We start from the raw sequence: 19053 nt of genomic DNA, 5'->3' as shown, positions 1-19053 counted from the left end.
TGAAATCCGCACAAAAAACTCAGGAAATCTGCGGTAAATCCGCAGGTGCAGAAAAATCCACACACACAAATCCGAAAAGTGAGTACATAGTCTAAATGTCCTGCTGTGTTGGGAATCTGTATCCTGTCTTTGGTCTCCACATGAGTGCAGGTTTTGCAGCTCTTCACATTTCAAGTATAAGTTCCTCTTGGTGTATCCAAGGGCATTGAACTTCAGATCATGATGTTTCATAAATATGGAGATTGCCTGCAGCACAACAAGGAAGGGTCTTTGAATATTGTCTTTAGCCGGTCATCCTTGTCTAGGATGTGGTGAAGTTTTTTAGTAGTTTTTCTCAGTACCTCAAGGTGTCAGTTGTAGGTCACCACAAGAGATACACGATTTCATCTTTTTCTCCGTATTGAAGCAATTGAATACTAGAGATCCCTTTGACTCTAATGATATGATCATCAATGGAGGTGGGGTGGTAGCCTTGCTTTAAAAACATATTTAAAAGATGGGTTAAGTGTTCATCCATGTCAGTCGGGCTGACAGGCTGACAATTGGGCCTAAAATAACATTTTTGTGGGAAAATGTATTTTATTTCTTTTCACGGCTCTACGCTATAAACTTCTGTGAAACACCTGGGGGTTCAAATGTGCTCACCAAACAATTATATACATTACTTTGGGGCTAGTTTAAAAAATGGGGTCACTTGTGAGGGGTTTCCACTGTTTAGGCACATCAGGGGCTTTCTAAACCTGACATGGAGTTCGCTTGCGATTCCAGACATTTTTGCGCTCAAAAAGTCATATCGTGGTCCTTCCGTTTCGAGCTCTGCCATACACCCAAGCAGTAGTTACATATAGGGTATCGGTGTACTCAGGATAAATTGCACAACAAATTTTGGGGTCCATTTTCTCCCACTACCCTTGTGAAAATAAAAAAATTGGGGCTAAATAAAAAAATTAGGGGAAAACGTACAATGCTCATTTTTTTCTTCCACACTGCATTAATTCCTGTGACGCATCTGAAGAGTTAATAGACTTCTTGAATGTGGTTTTGAGCACCTTGAGGAGTGCAGTTTTTAAAATGGTGTCACTTTTGGGTATTTTCTGTCATGTAGCCATCCCCCAAGTGACCTCAAATGTGAGGTGGTCCCTAAAAAACAAAATGGTATTGTAAACATTGTTGGAAAAATTAGAAATTGCTAATCAACTTTTAACACTTATAACTTCCTAACAAAAAAAAAATGTTTAAAAAATGATGCAGATGTAAAGTAGACATGTGGGAAATGTTATATGATAACTATTTTGTGTGACAGAACTCCTTGATTTAAAGGCATAAGAATTACAAGTTTAAAAATGGCAAAAGTTTCAACATTTTTGCCGAATTTAATTTTTTCACAAATATACGCAAGTCATATTGAACAAATGTCACGAAAAAAATAATCTCGCAATCAGTGGGATACGTTGACATGTTCCAGAGTTATTACCTCATAAAGTAACAGTGGGCAGAATTGCAAAATTTTGCCTGGTCATTAAGGTAAAAACTGGCTTGTGGGGTGAGGGGGTTAAAGTTTTGGAAGAATTTACTTTAAAGTTTGTCATCCCTTATGATAAAATAACACAAACAGAAGCTGCTTTTCTAATAGACTGACACGTCCATAAAAGATCCCTTTTCAGCAGTCACCTCATTATCATAACAAGCAAATGGGTTCTGGGCATGAGAACTGGCATCAAACTTATTCATATCTTTGAAAATTGACTATTTGCCGGCTTTGATGCCAGTTCTCATACCCAGAACCCATTTGGGCCAAGGTGGAGACCTGAATTTGATGCTGGCCATCACTACGTAAGAAATGGTGGTGTGAGATCAGTGGCCCCAAGTCATTTAACCCTTTCAATAACGCCCTTCGGTGCCTACTTTAGTGCCCATTTTTGTGCCCGTTGTACAACTTTTGTAGCTGCTTTTAAGTCTATTCACATCAGGGCACCTCGCTGCATTGTATGTTATTATTGTGACTTTTTATTTTTTGTTGTTAAGCCAGTAAAAAAAAGAAAAAAAAAAAGAAAAAGAAATTGACAAAGAAGAAACTTGATCATCGTCCTATAAGAGTATTGGATATTTTAAGAAATGTTTAATAGGTTAGAGTAGAGCAGGGCGCGCCCAAAAGAGTTTACCTTGTTGTGGTGGCCAAACAAAAGCTGCGGGCTATGTATGTGATCTGGAGATGGGAACTGGGAGGGTATGTGTCCACGTTCAGAAACGCAGCGTCCAGATGTTACAGCATAGTGGAGGGGATTTCATGAAATCCCGACTCCACTATGCGTTAAAAAACGCATGCGTTTTTGCCGCAAAAACGCATGCGCCGTGCGTTTTTTCAAAACGCAGCATGTTGCTACAATGAGCAAAACACGCAGGAACACCGCAGGTGACCTGCCAGTGACCTCAGGTGCATTTTTGGTCAGGATTTTACCTACTTAAAATCCTGACCAAAGCCTGAAGCAAACCTGAACGTGGACACATACCCTTACTGTGTGATTGGTGAGTTTTACCAAGAGTGGGCGGTGGGGCTGAGGAGGGCTCATTTAAAAGGGGATTGGAGGAGGTGCTAAGGGGGAGCCTGGGTGGAGTCTCAATGGGGCCCAAAAATGTTGTCAGTATGGGGCCCTGAAATTCCTGATGACAGCTCTGCATATTGTGCATGTGTGGGGGGATGGCGGTACTGGGGGAACATTATACTGTGTGTGGGGCTGTTGTGGTACTGTGGGAACAATATACTGTGTGTGTGGGGGGATGGCGGTACTGGGGGGAACATTATACTGTGTCTGGGGCTGTTGTGGTACTGGGGGAACATTATACTGTGTGGGGGGGGATGGCTGTACTGTGGGAACATTATACTGTGTGGGGGGTGGTACTGGGGGAACATTATACTGTGTGTGTGGGGATGGTGGTACTGGGGGAACATTATACTGAATGTGGGGGGATTGTGGTACTGGGGGAACATTATACTGTGTGTGGGCAGATGGCGGTACTGGGGGCGAATTATACTGTGTGTGGTGCTAACAAAGGGGCACTGTACTAAGGCTATGTTCACATTAGCGTTTCTGTACGCAGAGTACCATCTGCATGCGCAAACGCATGTCAAAACGCATGCAAACGTATGCTTACGCCTCCGCATCATCTTACGCATAAAGCAAAAGAACTGCTGCTTGTACATGTGTTTAAATGCGTTTTTTATGCGCATGGTGGAGTTGGTGACATCATTTCCTGGACATGCGCAGTCTAAAAGTACGCATGTCCTTGTGTACCAATGCATTCCCATAGACAGTAATGGGTTTTTACACACTCATCTGCATGCGCATGATTGCACAATATTTGACGCCTCAAAAAATGCAACATGTTGCGTTCGCCAGACCCCGCCGCACACCGCAAAATGACGCATGCGGATCTATGTGGATTGTACGCTGCGCACAGAAACGCTAATGTGAACCCGACCTAAGTGAGCAACATGTTTTATTACTTCCTGTTTTTCATAGTTGGTTTGTATCTATCAGAGGAAGAGGGACAAAATGATAAGATTCTTAGAAGGTGGCAACAGAAAAACACCAAAATAGTCTCAGCACTAAAAGGGTTAATGTCCCCCCTGTACCCAGTAATGGGGAATCTCCAGCACCTACCTCCACCTGCAGAGCCGCACACCACATATATGGCTGTTCTGTGCGCACAGGACCTGTGATGAGGTCACAGGAGGGGAGGAGTCAGGGGTCACATGATCAGGGGCAGCAGTGTATGCAGGACTCTGCTGTGCTGGTTGTCATGGTGCTGGATGAGGGGAAGTTTCTGTGTGGGGTCAGGAGGGGTTTACAGGGTGGATGTAGCAGAGCCGCGTGTGTACGAGGTGTACGGAGCGGAGCTGTGTGTGTATGAGGTGTACGGAGCGGAGCCGTGTGTACGAGGTGTACGGAGAGGAGACGTGTGTGTGTGTGAGGTGTATGGAGCTGAGCCGTGTGTGTACGAGGTGTACGGAGCGGAGCCGTGTGTGTACGAGGTGTACGGAGCGGAGCCGTGTGTGTATGAGGTGTACGGAGCGGAGCCGTGTGTGTATGAGGTGTACGGAGCAGAGCCGTGTGTACAAGGTGTACGGAGAGGAGCCGTGTGTGTACGAGGTGTATGGAGCCGTGTGTGTACGAGGTGTACGGAGCAGAGCCGTGTGTGTACGAGTGGACGGAGCAGAGCCGAATGTGTACGAGGTGTACGGAGCAAATCCGTGTGTGTACGAGGCGCACGGAGCAGAGGGGCGGAGCCGCGTGTGTACGAGGCATACAGAGCAGAGCCACGTGTGTACGAGGTGTACAGAGCGGAGCCGCGTGTGTACGAGGTGTACAGAGCGGAGCCGCGTGTGTACGAGGTGTACAGAGCGGAGCCGCGTGTGTACGAGGTGTACAGAGCGGAGCCGCGTGTGTACGAGGTGTACAGAGCGGAGCCGCGTGTATGCGAGGCGTACAGAGCGGAGCCGCGTGTGTACGAGGCGTACGGAGCAGAGTCGTGTGGGTACGAGGCATACAGAGCGGAGCCGCATATGTACGGAGCGGACCCATGTGTGTACAACGCACACGGATAGGAACCGCATGGGTACGACGAGTACAGACCGAAGACGCATGTGTACGAAGCAGAGCCGCATGTGTATGAGGTGTACAGAGGGGAGCCGCACGTGTATGAGGTTCACGGACCGGAGCCGTGTGTGTCTGAGGTGTATGGACCAGAGCCGTGTGTTTATGAGGTGTGTGGAGCGGAGCCGTGTGTGTACGAGTTGTATGGAGTGGAGCCCTGTAAGTGCGATGGTATGAAGTGGAGCTGTGTGTGTGTACAAGGTATACAGGTTAACGGGCAGCAGGAGAAAAGCCTTGGAGACAAAGGTGCAAGATTCAGATTATGGAGGATGTTAGTCTTACATCATTTGGAGAATAGAGGGTACAGGTAGGGCGATAGACAGATGAGGGAGGAGTTACACGCTGGTGCGGAACTGTGGAGCGCTTTGTGGGTGAGAGAGAAGTTTATATCGGAGTCTAGCAGATGGGTACCAGTGTAATGACTGGCACAGGGTGGAGGCATCGGTGTAGTGGTTGGACAGAAATATGACTCTGGTTGATGCATTCAGGACAGATCCTAAAATCAACAATTTCCTCCACCACAAATTGTTCTTGCCCATCAATCACCACAGGCTGCTGAGGTGGCACAACACATCCCTGGAAGGTATTAGGAGATACAGGCTTTAGTAAAGATACATGAAAAACTGGGTGTACCTTCATAGTCCTAGGCAGCTTCAGCCGGCAGGCCACAGATCTCACAATACCGTTGATCTTGAAAGGGCTAATGAATTTCTGTCCAAGTTTTTGTGAAGGAACGTTTAACTTAGATTCTTAGTTGCTAACCACACGGAATCTCCTACCTTGAACATGGGTGCAAGTTTACGGAATCTATCAGCCGATCTCTTATAACGTTCTTGAGCTGTGGTCAGGGATTCCTTCAGAACCTCCAGATTTTGCCTCATCGCAGTCAGCCTTTCCTCCACCGCCGGAACCGGAGAATTAATTGGAGACCTACTGTAGGTAAGATACACGGATGATAACCCAGATTGGCAAAGAAAGGTGTAAATTTAGTGGAGGCGCTCTGAGAATTGTTATATGAAAATTCAGCTAATGGCAGCAACTCCAACAAATCATCCTGGAGATGGCTGACATAGCATTTTAGATATTGTTCCAGCGTCTGGTTGGTACGCTCAGTCTGACCATTTGTCTGGGGATGGTAAGCGGAAGAGAGACGTTAATATTGAGTGCAGAGCAAAACCCCTTCCAGAATCTTGAAGTGAACTGCACTCCATGGTCAGAGATGATCTCATCCGGAACCCCATGCAACCGAAAGACATTCTGTATAACCAAGTTCACTGTATCTTTAGCTGAGGGGAGGCCGTTGCACAGAACAAAATGAGCAGCTTTAGTCAGGCGATCAACTACCACCATGATTGTATTCATGCCCCCTGATGTAGGCAGCTCCACAATAAAGTCCATTGATATAGACCCCCAAGGGCGGGACGGAACAGGTAATGGTTGTAGAAGACCCGTAGGTGCCACATGAGGAGTCTTGTAACGAGCACATACCTCACAAGAGAGAACATAGTCCTTGGTATCCTTCAGGCAAGTTGGCCACCAGAAGAATGGGCTCAGGAACTCTTGTGTCTTCTGTACCCCCCCTGTGACCAGCCAACTTGGAGTCATGTACCAACTTGAGGATCTGCAGACGGATGACCTCAGGGACGTAGATACGTCGATCTCTGAACCACATGCCACCCTTAAAGACAAGATTAATATCCACAGGTGGGTTGGCCAGAAATACATCACCGTCATAAGCCTCCCTGCACTCCTTCCACAAGTCCTGATCGTGGATAACTCCGATGAAATTGGCATCAGATAGAATGGTCTTGGACGGGGCTCCAGGTACGGAATCCGCAGCATAGATTCAGGATAAAGCATCAGCCTTCCCATTACGAAAACCTGGATGGTACGAGATAACAAAGATAAATTGATTTAAAAATAAGTTCCAACGAGTCTGACGAGGAGAAAGACATCTAGCGGATCTAAGGAACTCTAAATTGCGATGGTCAGTTAGCACTATGATCTGTTGTGCAGCTCCTTGCAGATGATGCCTCCATTCTTTGAAAGCCGCAATAATAGCCAGCAATTCCTTGTCTCCCACGTCGGAATTCTTCTCTGCTGAGGTTAGTCTACGGGAAAAGAAAGCACAAGGATGTAGCAGACCCTTCTCTCCAGTTCTTTGGGAGAGAATAGCCCACAAAGCATTATCAGAGGCATCCACCTCCACAATGAAAGAAAGTGTTGGATCTGGGTGTATGAACAGCGGTGCTGATGTGAAACAGATCTGAAGCCGATCAAAAGCTTCTTGAGCCTGTGATGACCACTTAAAGGGCTTTTCCTTCTTTGTCAAGGAAGTAATGGGACGGACAATATCAGAAAAATTTTGAATGAAGCGTCTGTAGAAATTTGCAAAACCAATAAAACGTTGGACCTCCTTAACGTTCTTGGGTACCGGCCAGTCAAGGATAGCCTGAATCTTACCAGATTCCATGTTCAGCCCCTGGGGAGAGATGATATAACCTAAGAACTGTATCTCAGAACGATGGAACTCGCATTTCTCCAGCTTAATATACAGATGGTTCTCTTTCAGAGGTCTTAAAACAGTTTTGACATGTTCTTCATGTTCCTGTAGAGTCAGAAAAGATTAGTATATCATCCAAATAGATCACTACAAACTGGTCCAACAAATCTCTGAAGATGTCATTAGCAAGGTGTTGAAACATTGCAGGGGCGTTACAAAGCCCGAAGGGCATCACAAGAGATTCAAAGTGTCCATACCGGCATCTGAATGCTGTCTTCCACTCATCCCCTGGACAAATACGCACCAAATTATAAGCCCCACGAAGATCCAGTTTAGAGAACACCTTAGCATGGTGGACTCTTTCCAGTAATTCGGGAATCTGTTGTGAATTCCGTTCTCGGGCTCCCTCCTGTGGTCGTGAGCGGTACTGTGTGAGTTTGTTCTAGGGCTCCCTCTGGTGCCCTTTAGCGATATGGCTGGTCTTGGCTGGGCTCTGCTGATTCATTTCCCGCTATGCTGGGCGTATTTAATTCACCTGGCCCTTCATTTGTTGCCTGCTGTCGGTGTATTCAGTCCTGTTTCTGAGTTCTCCTGAATATTCCTTGTGTCCAGTCTCCTGCTGGAGAAGCTAAGTTTGTTTGCTCATTATTTCCTTGAAAACGTTTCTCAGTATATAATGAGTTCAGTCCAGCTTGCTTTTATATGATTTTTGCTTGCTGGTTAGTTCTGGGGTGCAGAGTGCGCCCCTCACATCGTGAGTCGGTGTGGGGGTTCTTGCATTCTCTGCGTGGTTTATTTTTGATAGTTTTTGTACTGACCGCACAGACTCCTATCTATTTTCTGTCTATCTAGTATTAGCGGGCCTCATTTGCTTAACCTGTTTCATTTCTACGTTTGTCTTTTCCCCTTAACTCACCGTTATTATTTGTGGGGGCTATCTATAACTTTGGGGTTATTTCTCTGAGGCAAGTGAGGTCTTTGCTTTCTCTCTAGGGGTAGTCAGTTTCTCAGGCTGTGAACGTGGCGTCTAGGATTTTAGGAACGCTCCACGGCTGCCTTTAGTGTGTGTGGATAGGATCAGGATTGCGGTCAGTATAGCTGCCACATCCCCAGAACTTGTCCTATATTCTGGTCATATGTGTCAGGTCAGTTTTGAGGTCCTACCTCCGGACCATAACAGTACAGCAGGCCAACAAGTGTTAATGCAGCAGAAGAGGGAGAAGAGAAATCCTGAAGTCATTTTTTTTTTCTCTGCACTGTGTTTAGTCTCTCTCCTCCCCTTAATCTCTGGGTGGTTCTGAATTCAGCTGCAGATATGGACATTCAGAGTCTGTCTTCTAGTGTGGATCATCTCACTGCAAGGGTGCAGGGCATTCAGGATTATGTAGTCCGCAGTCCTATGTCAGAGCCTAAAATACCAATTCCTGAACTGTTCTCCGGAGACAGATCTAGGTTTTTGAACTTTAAGAATAATTGTAAGTTATTCCTTTCTCTGAGACCTCGCTCCTCTGGTGATTCTGTTCAGCAAGTTAAAATTATTATCTCTTTGTTACGTGGCGACCCTCAAGATTGGGCATTCTCTCTGGCGCCAGGAGATCCTGCATTGCTAAATGTGGATGCGTTTTTTCTGGCGCTTGGAGTGCTTTATGAGGAACCAAATCTGGTAGACCAAGCAGAGAAGGTTTTGCTGGCTCTCTCTCAGGGTCAAGATGAAGCAGAGGTTTACTGTCAGAAGTTTAGGAAGTGGTCTGTGCTCACTCAATGGAATGAGTGCGCCCTGGCGGCGATTTTCAGAAAGGGTCTGTCTGAAGCCCTTAAAGATGTTATGCTGGTCTGAATGAGTCAATGTCTTTGGCCATTCAGATTGATCGGCGTTTGCGGGAACGCAAACCTGTGCACCATCTGGCGGAATTTTCTGAGCAGAAACCTGAGCCTACGCAATGCGACAGGTTTCTGACCAGAGTTGAACGGCAAAACCACAGACGTCAGAATGGGTTGTGCTTTTACTGTGGTGATTCTGCTCATGTTATCTCAGAGTGTTCTAAGCGCACAAAAAGGTTCACCAAGTCTGTCACCATTGGTACTGTACAACCTAAATTCATTTTGTCTGTTACTTTGATTTGCTCTCTGTCATCCTACTCAGTTATGACTTTTGTGGATTCAGGTGCCGCCCTGAATTTGATGGATTTGTCATTTGCCAGGCGCTGTGGTTTTATCTTGGAGCCTTTACAATTTCCTATTCCATTAAAGGGAATTGATGCTACGCCATTGGCCAAGAATAAACCTCAGTACTGGACTCAAGTGACCATGTGCATGGCTCCTGCACATCAGGAGGTGATTCGCTTTCTTGTGCTACATAATTTGCATGATGTTGTCGTGTTGGGTCTGCCATGGCTGCAGGCTCATAATCCAGTCCTGGATTGGAAAGCAATGTCTGTGTCAAGTTGGGGTTGCCAGGGAATTCATGGCGATGCCACTTTGGTGTCAATTGCTTCTTCTACTCCTTCTGAAGTCCCTGAACAAATCCAGTGCCCTACCTCCTCATAGGGATTGTGATTGTGCCATAAATCTGATTCCTGGTAGTAAGTTCCCTAAGGGACGACTTTTTAATTTATCTGTACCTGAACATGCCGCTATGCGGAGTTATATAAAGGAGTCCTTGGAGAAGGGGCACATTCGCCCGTCCTCGTCCCCTTTGGGTGCAGGGTTCTTTTTTGTGGCCAAGAAGGATGGTTCTCTGAGACCCTGTATAGATTATCCCCTTCTAAATAACATCACGGTCAAATTTCAGTACCCCTTGCCACTATTGTCCGATCTGTTTGCCCGGATTAGGGGGGCCAGTTGGTTCACCAAGATAGATCTTCGTGGAGCGTATAATCTTGTGCGCATAAAGCAGGGCGATGAATGGAAAACCGCATTTAATACGCCCGAAGGCCATTTTGAGTACCTGGTGATGCCTTTTGGGCTTTCTAATGCCCCCTCTGTGTTTCAGTCCTTCATGCACGACATCTTCCGAAAGTATCTGGATAGATTTATGATTGTGTACCTGGATGATATTTTGGTCTTTTCTGATGATTGGGAGTCTCATGTGAAGCAGGTCAGGATGGTATTTCAGGTCCTGCGCGCCAATGCCTTGTTTGCAGGGTGGATAAAAATCAATGTTTTTTAAAAAAAATCGGATTTTTTTGATTTAAATCGGATTTTTTTGATTTAAATCGGATTTTTTTCAATAAACTGCTTTTTGAGGAAAATATTTTACCATCCAAAGGTTCTTCCATCATGAGATAAAGCTGAGTTGTTTAACTCAGTAGAATAAAGGCTGTATATGTGTAACATTCACAATGCCATGCTCTTCCAGAGGTTTCTGTAGGATGCTGACTATCCAACAAGTTTGGGCATGTCAACTGAATGGAAAAAGAAACTAAACCAAAAGTGAAACCAAGCTAGAAGTGTGGAATTAAAGGGGCAGTATGAACAAAATGTGGAGGCTATTAATAGTTTATACAATTAAGACATGCTGCTTTTAAACACCTACCTATTGCCATATAGTAAAACAAAAAAGATTTTTACTTACTTTGGGGTCCCCCCCTCACCCTGGCGTTAGATCGTTGCCCCTAGTTTCGTCCGTGTAACTATGGGCGCACATGCGCACTGCTCTCACTTCTCATTTTAATCGTGATTTATATTAAAAAAAACCTTTTGATTTAAATCAGTGATTTAAATCATGATTAAAATCATGATTTAAATCGATCCGATTTAAATAGAAAAAAATCTTTTGATTTAAATCGTGATTTAAATCATGATTTAAATCGGCGTGATTTAAATCAATCCACCCTGCTTGTTTGTGAAGGGCTCTAAATGTCTCTTCGGAGTCCAGAAGATTTCCTTTTTGGGCTTTATTTTTTCTCCTTCTACTATTGAGATGGACCCAGTCAAGGTCCAGGCTATTCATGACTGGACTCAACCTACATCTGTGAAGAGTCTTCAGAAGTTCTTGGGTTTTGCTAATTTTTACCGTCGCTTCATCACTAATTTTTCTAGCGTGGTTAAGCCTTTGACGGATTTGACCAAGAAGGGTTCTGATGTGACGAATTGGTCTCCTGCGGCTGTGGAGGCCTTTCAGGAGCTGAAACGTCGGTTTTCTTCGGCTCCTGTCTTGCGCCAGCCCGATGTCTCTCTTCCCTTTCAGGTCGAGGTTGATGCTTCTGAGATTGGAGCAGGGGCTGTCTTGTCACAGAGAAGTTCTGATGGCTCTGTGATGAGACCATGTGCTTTCTTTTCAAGAAAGTTTTCGCCTGCCGAGCGGAATTATGATGTTGGTAATCGTGAGTTGTTGGCAATGAAGTGGGCATTTGAGGAGTGGCGACATTGGCTTGAAGGAGCCAAGCATCGTGTGGTGGTCTTGACGGATCACAAGAATTTGACTTATCTCGAGTCTGCCAAATGGTTGAATCCGAGACAGGCTCGATGGTCGCTGTTTTTCTCTCATTTAGATTTCGTGATTTCTTATCTTCCGGGTTCGAAAAACGTGAAGGCTGATGCCCTTTCTAGGAGTTTTGTGCCTGACTCCCCGGAAGTTTCTGAACCTACTGGTGTCCTCAAAGAGGGGGTGATTTTGTCTGCCATCTCTCCTGATCTGCGACGGGTGTTGCAGGAGTTTCAGGCCAATAGACCTGACCGTTGTCCACCGGAGAGATTGTTTGTCCCGGACAGATGGACCAGTAGAGTTAATTCCGAGGTTCATTCTTCGGTGTTGGCAGGTCATCCTGGGATTTTTGGTACCAGGGATTTGGTGGCGAGGTCCTTTTGGTAGCCTTCCTTGTTGCAGGATGTGCGTTCCTTTGTGCAATCCTGTGGGATTTGTGCTCGGGCCAAGCCTTGCTGTTCTCGTGCCAGTGGATTTCTTTTGCCCTTGCCTGTCCCGAAGAGGCCTTGGACGCATATTTCCATGGATTTTATTTCGGATCTCCCTGTCTCTCAGAGGATGTCTGTCATCTGGGTGGTTTGTGATCGTTTTTCTAAAATGGTCCATTTGGTACCCTTGCCTAAGCTGCCTTCCTCTTCCGATTTGGTGCCACTGTTTTTTCAGAATGTGGTTCGTTTACATGGTATTCCGGAGAACATTGTGTCTGACAGAGGATCCCAGTTTGTGTCCAGATTTTGGCGGTCCTTTTGTGCTAAGATGGGCATTGAATTGTCTTTTTCGTCGGCCTTCCATCCTCAGACGAATGGCCAAACCGAACGAACTAATCAGACCTTGGAAACTTATTTGAGATGTTTTGTTTCTGCTGATCAGGATGATTGGGTGACTTTTTTGCCATTGGCTGAGTTCGCCCTCAATAATCGGGCTAGTTCTGCTACTTTGGTTTCTCCGTTCTTTTGCAATTCTGGTTTTCATCCTCGTTTTTCCTCGGGTCAGGTTGAGCCCTCTGACTGTCCTGGGGTGGATTCTGTGGTGGATAGGTTGCAGCAGATTTGGAACCACGTGGTGGACAATTTGACGTCACAGGAGAAGGCTCAGCGCTTTGCTAACCGCCGTCGCTGTGTGGGTCCCCGACTTCGCGTGGGGGATTTGGTATGGTTGTCTTCTCGTTTTGTTCCGATGAAGGTTTCCTCTCCTAAGTTCAAGCCTCGTTTCATCGGTCCTTATAAGATTTTGGAAATCCTCAACCCTGTGTCATTTCGTTTGGACCTCCCAACATCATTTGCCATTCATAATGTGTTCCATAGGTCATTGTTGCGGAGATACGTGGTGCCTGTGGTCCCTTCTGTTGATCCTCCTGCTCCGGTCTTGGTTGAGGGGGAGTTGGAGTACGTGGTGGAGAAGATCTTGGATTCTCGTGTTTCGAGACGGAAGCTTCAGTACTTGGTAAAATGGAAGGGCTATGATCAGGAGGATAATTCCTGGGTTGTCGCCTCCGATGTCCATGCGGCCGATTTGGTTCGTACCTTTCATTCGGCTCGTCCTGATCGGCCTGGGAGCTCTGGTGAGGGTTTGGTGACCCCTTCTCAAGGGGGGGTACTGTTGTGAATTCTGTTCTCGGGCTCCTTCCTGTGGTCGTGAGCGGTACTGTGTGAGTTTGTTCTAGGGCTCCCTCTGGTGGCCTTTAGCGATATGGCTGGTCTTGGCTGGGCTCTGCTGATTCATTTCCTGCTATGCTGGGCCTATTTAATTCACCTGGCCCTTCATTTGTTGCCTGCTGTCGGTGTATTCAGTCCTGTTTCTGAGTTCTCCTGAATATTCCTTGTGTCCAGTCTCCTGCTGGAGAAGCTAAGTTTGTTTGCTCATTATTTCCTTGAAAACGTTTCTCAGTATATAATAAGTTCAGTCCAGCTTGCTTTTATGTGATTTTTGCTTGCTGGTTAGTTCTGGGGTGCAGAGTGCGCCCCTCACATCGTGAGTCGGTGTGGGGGTTCTTGCATTCTCTGCGTGGTTTATTTTTGATAGTTTTTGTACTGACCGCACAGACTCCTATCTATTTTCTGTCTATCTAGTATTAGCGGGCCTCATTTGCTTAACCTGTTTCATTTCTACGTTTGTCTTTTTCCCTTAACTCACCGTTATTATTTGTGGGGGCTATCTATAACTTTGGGGTTATTTCTCTGAGGCAAGTGAGGTCTTTGCTTTCTCTCTAGGGGTAGTCAGTTTCTCAGGCTGTGAACGTGGCATCTAGGATTTTAGGAACGCTCCACGGCTGCCTTTAGTGTGTGTGGATAGGATCAGGATTGCGGTCAGTATAGCTGCCACATCCCCAGAACTTGTCCTATATTCTGGTCATATGTGTCAGGTCAGTTTTGAGGTCCTACCACCGGACCATAGCAGGAATCAGAGTCAAAGGGTAACGGTTTCGCACGGTTACCTTATTGAGTTCCCGATAGTCAACACAGGGTCTCAGGGTCCCATCCTTCTTCTTTACAAAAAAGATAGGTGCCCCTGCTGGTGAGGAAGAAGGACGTATAGAGTCTTTGGCCAGATTTTCATCACTATACTCCTTTAAGGCTTGAAGCTCAGGTGCTGCCAATGGGTATACGTTACCTAAAGGAATAGCTGCCCCAGGAAGCAACTCAATGGGACAGTCATAATGCCTGTGTGGAGGAAGTTGATCTGTATTCTTCTTGTCACAGATGTCAGAGAACTCTTTATATGCTGGAGGAAAATAAAATACCTGTACATGTGGTTCCGCAGCTGTGGACTCAGGGACAGCTTCTGTTAACTGAGTTGCTCCTTGTTGGAAAGATAATCTCCTTGGTCTCCCAGTTGATAATTGGGTTCTGAGAACGCAACCAAGGAATGCCTAAAATCACAGGAAAATGAGAAGAAGAAATTAGCAAGAAAGAAAGTTGCTCCTGATGATTAGGCTCCAACAAAATTTCAAGGGGTACGGTCTCCTGATCCACAGGCCCAGAGATTAAAGGTGACCCATCCACTGTTTCCATGGTAATTGGAGAGGCTCTTTGCTGAATTTCAATACCATGTTCCTTGGCAAATGCGATATCCATGAAATTGCCACCTGCACCAGAGTCAATCATAGCTGCAAGGGAAATCCACTATCCTGAACACAGGATCTTAATAGGGAGAGAACAGTGAGAGTTCTTTTCCTTAAGCTCCTTGGGGGGTGAAGTCATAAAAAGTGAATGGAATACAGCGTTTAAAGGCAGGCTACATTCAGAGATGTCAGATTCATCATCACAGTTGTCCTACTCCCCTACCGCTGCTAGCACCTTGTTAGGCCATCTGGGACACTTAGGACAATCGATCAGAAAGTGGTCAGACTGACCGCAGTAGAAACATAGACTTTCACGAAGGCGATGCTCCCGGCGCTCATTGACCTCGCGCCTCTGAACGGAATCAATTTGCATGGGCACCTCCCGAGATGTTTTACCTGCAGGCTCTTTGGAAGGAAGGGAAAAGTTAGAAATACGGTTATATGCAGCAAACTTCTGCCTACGCTCAGTAAGGCGAATGTCAATGCGCACACAATGCTGTATAAATGTCTCTAGCTCTTGTGGTGACTCAGAGCGAGCTAGTTCATCTTTTACAATACTAGACAGACCCCTTTTAAAAATAGGCAATTGTGCATAACTGTCCCAATTGGTATCTACCGCTAATCTCCTGAATTCAGTAGCATACTCAGTAACAGAACGTTTTGCCTGGCGTAAAGACAATAAAGCAGATTCAGCGGTTGCACGGCGATTAGGATCATCAAACATTAATGCCATAGCGGCCAAGAAATCATCCAAGTTATTTAACCGTGGGTCACGAGACTCAATCATCAGATTCGCCCAGGCGAGCGCTCGTGCGGTCAGCAGCATTATTACTCACAATACTTTAGATCTATCATTAGGAAAACGGTCAGCATGCAAATCAAAATATAGCATACTTTGATTCACAAAACCATGAAATTTGTCGCGATCACCATTAAATCTAAATGGGGCAACTTAGGTGGGCTAGCTGGTGGCGGTTGCCTAGAGGGAAAAGTCGCTTGTGCAGCTATTTGCGTGCTTATGTCCTGAAAAGCCCATCCATACTGGGACTCTATGCCAGTAAGTTTGTTTTCCTGGGCTGCCATGCGGGTACTTAAGTCCTGCAAAGTCTGTCCAAACACTTGTTGATTGTGTTCAAAGTTTCCAAACTTCTTTTGCAGACCTTCTACATCTTTCTGCTGTGATCAAATTATGGAAAACACCTGCTCTAGTCTGCTTTCTGCAGTCATTGTTCCAGCAGTCTCCTTTTTTTAGGCTAGAGTATCCTGTAATGATTATAGGAGATAACTCAGGAGACTCTTTGCGTGGAACAAGACAACTACAGGACACAGTTTTATAAGTGGTAAAGTCTGTATTATCACACGGTGATTCAAACAGGTGCAGAGAGAAACTCAAGTCCACAACACTTGGAGTAAATATTAAATGCAGCTTAGCAGTCTATAGGAAACTTCAGAGGAAAATGCAATCACGCAGAAAGTCTATGAAGCTGTCATGTCGGACGCTGTTCAGACCAGGTCGTTCGACAGACAGCGATAATTCCGCTTTTGTCCACTATGCGCTCATTGGCGTCGGCTAGATTTTATCCAGCTGGTCCGGGGTTAATTTACCTGGTGCTCGGATTGGAAGCTGGGCGATGCCCACTGCCTTTAAATAGTTCTCCTGAACATTGGGCGTCGCCGATTATAGCTTCTGTCTTGTGCGTGGTTATCTCGGTCTGGAGTGGTGAGCTAGTAGTTGGAGTATCGTTGCTGGTGCTGTATTTCCCTTTGTCTTATTTTCTCCTTCCCATATTTGTATTTGTTTTGCCCCTTGCACTTATAGTGTATTCCTGAGTGACTGCGGCGTGGTGCTTATTTTTCCGTTATCCTTGTCTGTGCTAACTGTGGGTATTGGAGTGTGGTCTCTTCACTGGGTGGTGTGTTGTGAATTCTGCTTTTGGGTTCCCTCCGGTGGTGGTAGGTGGTAATGCAGTTGTCCCTGGGTTTCAGTCCTGGTCAGGTGTGTCTGCTGATTGCAGTTCTGACTGGGGTATTTAGGTGTGCAGGATTCATTAGTCCCTGCCAGTTGTCAATTGTTGTTGGGAGGTGTTGGACCTCTGCCTGGTTCCTCCTGCCTTTCTGCCAAATCAGCAAAGATAAGTGTCTGGTTTTGTTTTTGTGGCACACATGCTGTGTGCTTCATAATTCAGTGCTATTCTTTTGTGTTTTCTTGTCCAGCTTAGATTGTGTCAGTATTTTCTCAGTCTTGTTGGATTCTCTGGGAGTGCAGATATTCATTCCACATCTTTAGTTAGATTGTGGAATGTTTTGTATTATCTGCTGTGGATATTTTTGGAAGGGTTTTAATACTGACCGCCTAGTATTCTGTCCTATCCTTTTCTATTTAGCTAGAGTGGCCTCTTTTGCTAAATCTTGTTTTCTGCCTGCGTGTGTCTTTTCTTCTCCTACTCACAGTCAATATTCGTGGGGGGCTGCCTATCCTTTGGGGTTCTGCTCTGAGGCAAGGTAGTATTCCTATTTCCATCTATAGGGGTATTTAGTCCTCCGGCTGTGTCGAGGTGTCTAGGGTTTGTTAGGCACACCCCACGGCTACTTCTAGTTGCGGTGTTAGTTCAGGATTTGTGGTCAGTACAGTTTCCACCTACTCCAGAGAAAGTTTCATGCGGCTCCAAGGTCACCGGATTACAACAGTACAACTGGCCACTAATGAGTTAAATGCATCTCAGAAGAAGGGAAGAAAGGTGTTGAGCCATTTTTTTTCTGCAGTCTGCTTTCTTTTCTTCCCTCTTTATCTATGGGTGGCTGAGGAGTCTTGTGCTAGCATGGATGTTCAGGAATTAGCTTCTCGTGTAGACCAGCTTGCTGCTAGGGTACAGGGTATTTCTGATTATATTGTTCAGACTCCTGTTTTAGAGCCGATGATTCCTACTCCTGATTTGTTTTTTGGTGACAGGTCCAAATTTTTGAGTTTTAAAAACAATTGTAAACTGTTTTTTGCTCTGAGACCTCGATCCTCCGGTGATTCCATTCAGCAGGTTAAAATTGTCATCTCCCTGCTGCGTGGCGACCCACAGGATTGGGCATTTTCCCTGGAATCTGGTAATCCTGCTTTGCTTAATGTAGACTCCTTTTTTTCAGGCTTTAGGATTATTATATGATGAACCGAATTCTGTGGATCAAGCGGAGAAGACCTTGTTGGCCCTGTCTCGGGGTCAAGAGGCGGCAGAATTGTATTGTCAGAAATTTAGAAGATGGTCTGTGTTGACTAAATGGAATGATGATGCTTTGGCGGCAATTTTCAGAAAGGGTCTTTCTGAATCTGTTAAAGATGTTATGGTGGGGTTTCCCACGCCTTCCGGTCTGAGTGATTCTATGTCTCTGGCCATTCAGATTGATTGGCACTTGCGGGAGCGTAGAACTGTGCGCGCTGTGGCGTCGTCCTCAGAGCAAATTCCTGAGCCAATGCAGTGTGATAGGATTTTGTCTAGAACGGAACGACAAGGATTCAGACGTCAGAATAGGTTGTGTTATTATTGTGGCGACGCTTCTCATGTCATTTCAGTCTGCCCTAAGCGGACAAAAAGGATCGCTAGTTCATTTACAATCAGTACTGTACAACCTAAATTTCTGTTATCGGTGTCCTTGATCTGCTCATTGTCATCATTTTCTGTCATGGCGTTTGTGGATTCAGGCGCCGCCTTGAACTTAATGGATTTTGAGTTTGCCAGGCGTTGTGGTTTTCCCTTGCAGCCTTTGCAGAACCCTGTCATGATCTCAATGGCAAGAGATCATAGCATAAGCATATATAGGAACTAGCTCTTGGAAGATGGGAACTGAGCTGACCATGAACTAAACCTAACACACAACTAGCAGTGGCCGGGTAGCATGCCTACGTTGATTCTAGATGCCCAGCACCAGCCGGAGGACTAAATAATGCTAGCAGAGGAAAATATTAGTCCTAGCTCACCTCTAGAGAAATACCCCAAAAGGAGACAGAGGCCCCCCACATGTATTGGCGGTGAATTAAGATGAAACAACAAACGTAGTATGAAAATAGGTTTAGCAAATTTGAGGTCCACTTACTACATAGCAGAAGACAGAAAGGACACTTTCATGGTCAGCTAAAAACCCTAATCAAAACACCATCCAGAAATTACTTTAAAACTCTGGCATTAACTCATAACACCAGAGTGGCAATTCCTGTTCACAAGAGCTTTCCAGACACAGTAACGAAACTACAGCTGTGAACTGGAACAAAAATGCAAAAACAAACATGGACAAGAGTCCAACTTATCTAGTAGTTGTCTAGGAGCAGGAACAAGCACAGAGAGGCTTCTGATAACATTGTTGACCGGCAAGAAACTAACAGAGCAGCAAGGTTATATAGCGACTCCCACATCTTGATGGGAAC

General features: G+C 45.6%; 2 protein-coding genes across 2 annotated transcripts in view; both read right to left on the bottom strand.

Annotated features, from left to right (window-relative positions):
- The window catches only part of LOC143767471 (uncharacterized), a 432524-nt gene extending 428822 nt beyond the window's left edge, over positions 1-3702 (bottom strand). Inside the window, exon 1 of the mRNA XM_077255842.1 lies at positions 3663-3702. The gene's annotated coding sequence lies outside the window, so the exon portion shown is untranslated. The remainder of the gene's footprint in view (positions 1-3662) is intronic.
- Positions 1-19053, bottom strand: part of LOC143767495 (uncharacterized) — a 62799-nt gene that overhangs the window by 22381 nt on the left and 21365 nt on the right. The window lies entirely within an intron of this gene.

Source organism: Ranitomeya variabilis, chromosome 4, assembly GCF_051348905.1.
Source record: "Ranitomeya variabilis isolate aRanVar5 chromosome 4, aRanVar5.hap1, whole genome shotgun sequence".
NCBI classification, from domain to species: domain Eukaryota; kingdom Metazoa; phylum Chordata; class Amphibia; order Anura; family Dendrobatidae; genus Ranitomeya; species Ranitomeya variabilis.
Note: the sequence above shows the minus strand (reverse complement) of the source record. Positions and strands in the feature narration are given on the sequence as shown.